Here is a 5814-nt window from a genome sequence, read left to right as displayed (position 1 = left end):
AGCCATAATTACAGTGTCGAATTCCTTCTTTAAAGTCAAGAAAGATACGCCCCCACTCCTCGATTTACCCACTAGGTCCCGTCCCCCCCATCTGTCCAGTCCACACTGTCGATTTATGTTTAGTCCATGTTAAGAATTGGCCTCAAGGGGACATTTGGCCCACCAGGGATGTTCTTCATGTTGCAGTTGTTGTTTATCCATTCTTTGTGCGTCTAATAAACCCATTTTATTCAGTTTTTTTTAAACAAAAAATTATAATGTTGATGATTTAGGGATTTTTATTCATGTATATGCAACATAAATAGCTACAGTCAACACTTTACCCTCCGCCTGAGGATATAGGATTTTTGGACCCCACCCAATGTAAAATCAGGAGATGATTTCCCAGCAATAATATTTGTAAATGAACACCACACAATAATAATAAGTCAGTATGAGTTAAAGTTTGAGGAGGGTTTACGTTACTGCAGATCCCCCAGCAAATGTGTTTTTTTATAGTGTCTGTTAGCTCGATCTATGCTCTTTCCATTTTGTCCAGAAAAGTTCAGTTTATTTTATAATCAAAACACAAGGAAAGGAATGTAACGGCTAGGTCTCAGTCACATCCACTCCCGTCGGAGTGGCAACACAGGAAATTATACGTACCACAGCGACAAACGAATCATTTACATTTAAACAATGATCTATATATTAAAGACAGACCTTCCAGTCCTTATTAAAGTGGTGTTAAAAAGTTATAAATAATTAATGCTCATACACAGTACAGCAATCCCTCGTTACTCGCGGCTAATGCGTTCCAGGAACCACCCGCAAAAGCAAAATTCCATGAAATAGCAACAAACACCCACACCATAAATAAGCTGCCTTATCAGTATGGGGAGGGTTCATAAACGTTTAAATTACCGTAAATAATAAAATAAATAGTTCATCGCTACATTGCGGGATTTTGTTTTCTGCGGGTGGTCCTTTAATGAGTCCTTTAACCATGAGTAACAAGGAATCCCTGTACTTTGCATGCATGCAGACCTTGTGTGTTTGTTTCACGGACCTGTACACACATACAGTACATGTATGTTTCAAAAAAATATACCAACCATGAGTGACAAGGGGATTAATATAGTGTCTTCTTCTTCTTGTAGGTTACACTGTCTTTCCTCCAGTTAACATGTAACTAAACTGGGGGAAAAGTCCCTAAATATGGAGCAACAGGTTCACTTTACTGTCGACCATTTTTTGGCGCACGTTTTTCAAACTTGAAAACTGGATTCGTATGAAGAAACTCAATGAATATCAGCACAATAAAGCAGACTGTAATTAGAAATAGCTTTCAAAGATATCATTATTCACATAATAGCATAAACATGGGCGATGTTAGACACTTTGTAGGTCTAACGCCCATAAAAATATTCCAGAAAGATTCTAGAAATATTCTACAAATATGAAATGCTGGCCTGTGCTTGGCTTGTAACCGTGGGTGTGGGTTAAACGTTCAATCTCAAGAATGAGTAGACCTTATGATATTTGATAGTTCTCGGTTAGAAGTGCAAAGACTCATGGGTCTGTTACTGTTGATGTTCAAAAGTGTTGTTTTATTGATGTTATGGTAATAGTATAGGTAGCATTTGGGTTTCAGGGTTTGTGTGGCTTGAACCGTGTTGTTTTATTGATAATGTAGCCACCATGACAGAGACAGCTGGTGTGTTTGTTATCGGAGAGCATTTTCAAGTGTATACGATTGTTCCTGATGCTACATACTAAATATTGTCTGCTGGGACATTGGTGTTGATGCCCCAAACTAAAATTTATGGAAGCTTGCCACAATATTCTGATCCAGTTCTTATTAAGGGTGCTATGGCCTATGCCACTGTAGCATAAGTGGCCTATGCCACTTATGCCGCAAGTTGACATTAATGTTTGTTCAGGTTAACACATGGCTATGTGTCTACTACATAAAATATTATAACACTATACGTTGCACCCTGGAAAAAGGGGATAAATCACCACATGAGTGATTCTGTCATTCCTCAACCTGGGTTTTTTTTTTTTCATGAATCCATTCACAATAATAAAAAAAACAAACACCCATGAACTTCCCTGTGTGGTGACACACCAATCTCAGTCATGTTCCACATCTACAGATCCAGACGACTGAATAGAAACAGAAAACATTATAACCTGGTTTTCAACTGTAACATACAAAACCAATGAAATTATTAAACAATCTTTATAACCTTGTCTTTCAGCTTCAACAGAACCTCTTTTCTTTATAAACCAATTACTATCTCTTAACTTTGTTGTGTTGTGTTGTAACATTTTCTGTGGCTGCTCATTGACCACACAGTAAGCCTCATTACGTTTCCAATGATATGACAGAAAATAATTCACATTAAATATTAAATTTAGAAATATTTTCATCTAACAGTCCCAGTAATTTGGATGTGTTTACACTAAAGGTGCAAAAGTCCACTAGAAGAGGAAGAAATATTCTTTATTCATCCCCCGTAGGGGCATTATTTTTCCACTCTTTGCTTACTATTTTTAAACATGTACAGTATATACTGTATGTTCATGCAGTACCTGCACACAGCATCTTGTCTATTCTTCTTCTTCTTTTCCTTTCGGCTTTTCCCTTCAGGGGTCACCACAGCGAATCATTTGCCTCCATCTAACCCTGTCTTCTCATCCTCTTCTCTCACACCAACTACCTTCATGTACTCTTTCACTACACCCATAAACCTCCTCTTTGGTCTTCCTCTAGGCCTCCTGCCTGGCAGTTCAAAACTCAGCATCCATCTACCAATATATTCACTATCTCTCCTCTGGACATGTCCAAACCATCTCAGTCTGGCCTCTCTGACTTTATCTCCAAGACCTCTAACATGTGCTGTCCCTCTGATGTAGTCATTCCTGATCCTATCCATCCTGGTCACTCCCAAAGAGAACCTCAGCATCTTCATCTCTGCTACCTCCAGCTCTGTCTCCTGTCTTTTCCTCAGTGACACTGTCTCTAGACCAAACAACATCGCTGGTCTCACCACAGTTTTGTACACATTTCCTTTCATTTTAGCTGAAACTCTTCTATCACACATCACACCTGACACTTTCCTCCACCCGTTCCATCCTGACGCTTCTTCACCTCTTTTCCACACTCTCCATTGCTCCAGACCAAATTCCCTAAGTACTTGAAATCCTCCACCTTCTTGATCTCTTCTCCCTGTAACCTCACTCTTCCACTTGGGTCCCTCTCATTCACACACATGTACTCTGTCTTACTGCGGCTAACCTTCATTCCTCTCCTTTCCAAGTCAAACTTCCACTTCTTTAGCTTCTCCTCCACCTGTTCCCTGCTCTCACTACAGATCACAATGTCATCTTCAAACATCATAGTCCATGGAGATTCCTGTCTAGCCTTGCCTGTCAGCCTGTCCATCACCATAGCGAACAAGAAGGGGCTCAGAGCTGATGCTTGATGCAGTCCCACCTCCACCTTGAACTCCTCTGTCAGACCTCACAGTGGTGAGCACACCTCACCACTGTCTTATAGTCCTCATACATGTCCTGCACCGCTCTAACATACTTCTCTGCCACTCCAGACTTCCTCAAACAATACCACAGTTCCTCTCTGGGAACCCTGTCTTAAGCTTTCTCCAGATCTACAAAAACACAATGCAGCTCTGTTTGGCCTTCTCTGTACTTCTCTATCAACATCCTTAAAGCAAATACTGCATCTGTAGTACTCTACAAAAACCATACTGCTTCTCACAAATGTTCACTTCGGCCCTTAGTCTAGCTTAAACTACTCTTTCCCATAACTTCATTGTATGGTTAATCAGCTTTATTCCTCTGTAGTTGCCACAACTCTGCACATCTCCCTTGTTCTTATAAATGGGCACCAGCACACTTCTCCATTCCTCGGGCATCTTCTCACTATCTAAGATCCTGTTGAACAACCCAGTCAGAAACTCTACTGCCACCTCACCTAGACACTTCCATACCTCTACACGTATATCATCAGGGCCGACTGCCTTTCCACTCTTCATCCTCTTCAATGCCCTCCTCACCTTGTCTTGATTAATCTTTGCTCTTTTTACCTCCAGGACATTTCTAACAAACTCCTCCTTCAAGATAACTCCTAGTCCATTTCTCTTCCTATCTACACCATGGTAGAACAACTTGAACCCTGCTCCTAAACTTCTAGCCTTGCTACCTTTCCACCTGGTCTCCTGGACACACAGTATGTCTACCTTCCTCCTCTGCATCATGTCAACCAACTCTCTACCTTTTCCTGTCATAGTCCCAACATTCAACGTCCCTACTCTCAGTCCTATACTCTTGGCGTTCCTCTTCTCTCTCTTCCTGCGAACCAGTTTTCCTACTCCCCTTCTTCAACCAACAGTAGTCCAATTTCCACCGGTGCCCTGTAGGTCAACAGCACCGATGGCGGTCGTTGTTAACCCAGGCCTTGACCGATCTGGTATGGAAGTCACAGATTTGCATATTGATTTGGCAAAAGTTTTAGGTTGGATGCCCTTCCTGACACAACCCTCTGTATTTATCGGGGCTTGGGACCAGCACAATAAGTCACTGGCTTGTGATCTCTTGAAGCTACATTAGCATCTTGTCTATTACATACACAGTATTTGTGATCCACAACCTCAGTTTGGTCCACATAAAAGAAGGTTCTTTTGGAAGTTCGGATGTGTAGAGAACCTACCTAGAAGAAATGCTGCTTTCTGTTTACGTACACAGTGTTTGATAAAAATTTAAAGGGACAGTAAAGTTAATTTTAAGTGACATATATGTTATTCATCATTATGAAAAATAGAAGAAAAAATAAATTTTATATGTGTAGCATCATCCGTTTGGTCAAAAAAGCTTAAAATCTGCGCCACAGCAGCTTCTGCGTTCAGTGGTCATGTGGGCGTCGTACGTCACTGGCGCCCAAACTAGCTTAGCAGCCATAAGAAACAATGCAACTCTAGACGCGATTAACTCCAAAACTATCATAGTTATCTGCGCGGTGAACGGTTGTGTCAACAGATCAGCAAGAAGACACAAAGACAAGGACCTGTCCTTCTTTAGAATAACTTCTGAGAAGCTAGGAAGGAGATGGAGAGCACGGATAAACCGGGTCAAAATGACCCAGGATCTGAGGATCTTCATGAACACTTTACACCAGTAAACACTTTACACCAGTATGTTGAGAGCATTACGCTCTCAACATACTGGCCTACTGGTGGTTCCTAGAATTTATAAAAGTAGGACTGGGGCTAGAGCCTTTTGCTATCAAGCCCCTCTATTGTGGAACCACCTCCCTACCTCAGTTCGGGGGGCAGACACCCTCTCACTATTTAAGACTAGACTTAAAACTTTTCTTTTTCATAAATTTTACAATTAATGGCAACTTAGGTTACTATGTTTATTTTCATATAGACCTACACTGCTGGAGACTCAACATCCAGACTCACTGAGTTCCTCTCTCCTCCCCCTTCTCTCCAACCATCTCTGTTACTCCTTCTCCTCTCTGATCTCACTCTCCAAGTCTCCAATCACACCGTACTAACTAAACTTCTTTCCTGGAGTCTCTGTGCTCTATGTTCTCCCAGGTTTTTCTCAGGTTCACCCCTCATCCGCCCATCTGCAATGGACCTGCTCTTCCCATCCCACCAGTACCACCCCTAACCTAATTATCGGCTGGGGTACGGCTTCCTTTTTCCTCCGCGCCACCATACTGTTCCACCCCTCATCCACCCATCCGCTGTGGACCATCTGCTGTGGACCTACACCTCCCAAACAACAGTATCACCACTCACC

Source organism: Antennarius striatus, chromosome 12, assembly GCF_040054535.1.
Source record: "Antennarius striatus isolate MH-2024 chromosome 12, ASM4005453v1, whole genome shotgun sequence".
Lineage (NCBI taxonomy): Eukaryota > Metazoa > Chordata > Actinopteri > Lophiiformes > Antennariidae > Antennarius > Antennarius striatus.
The sequence above is the reverse complement of the archived record's forward strand: the minus strand, read 5'-3'. Positions refer to the sequence as shown.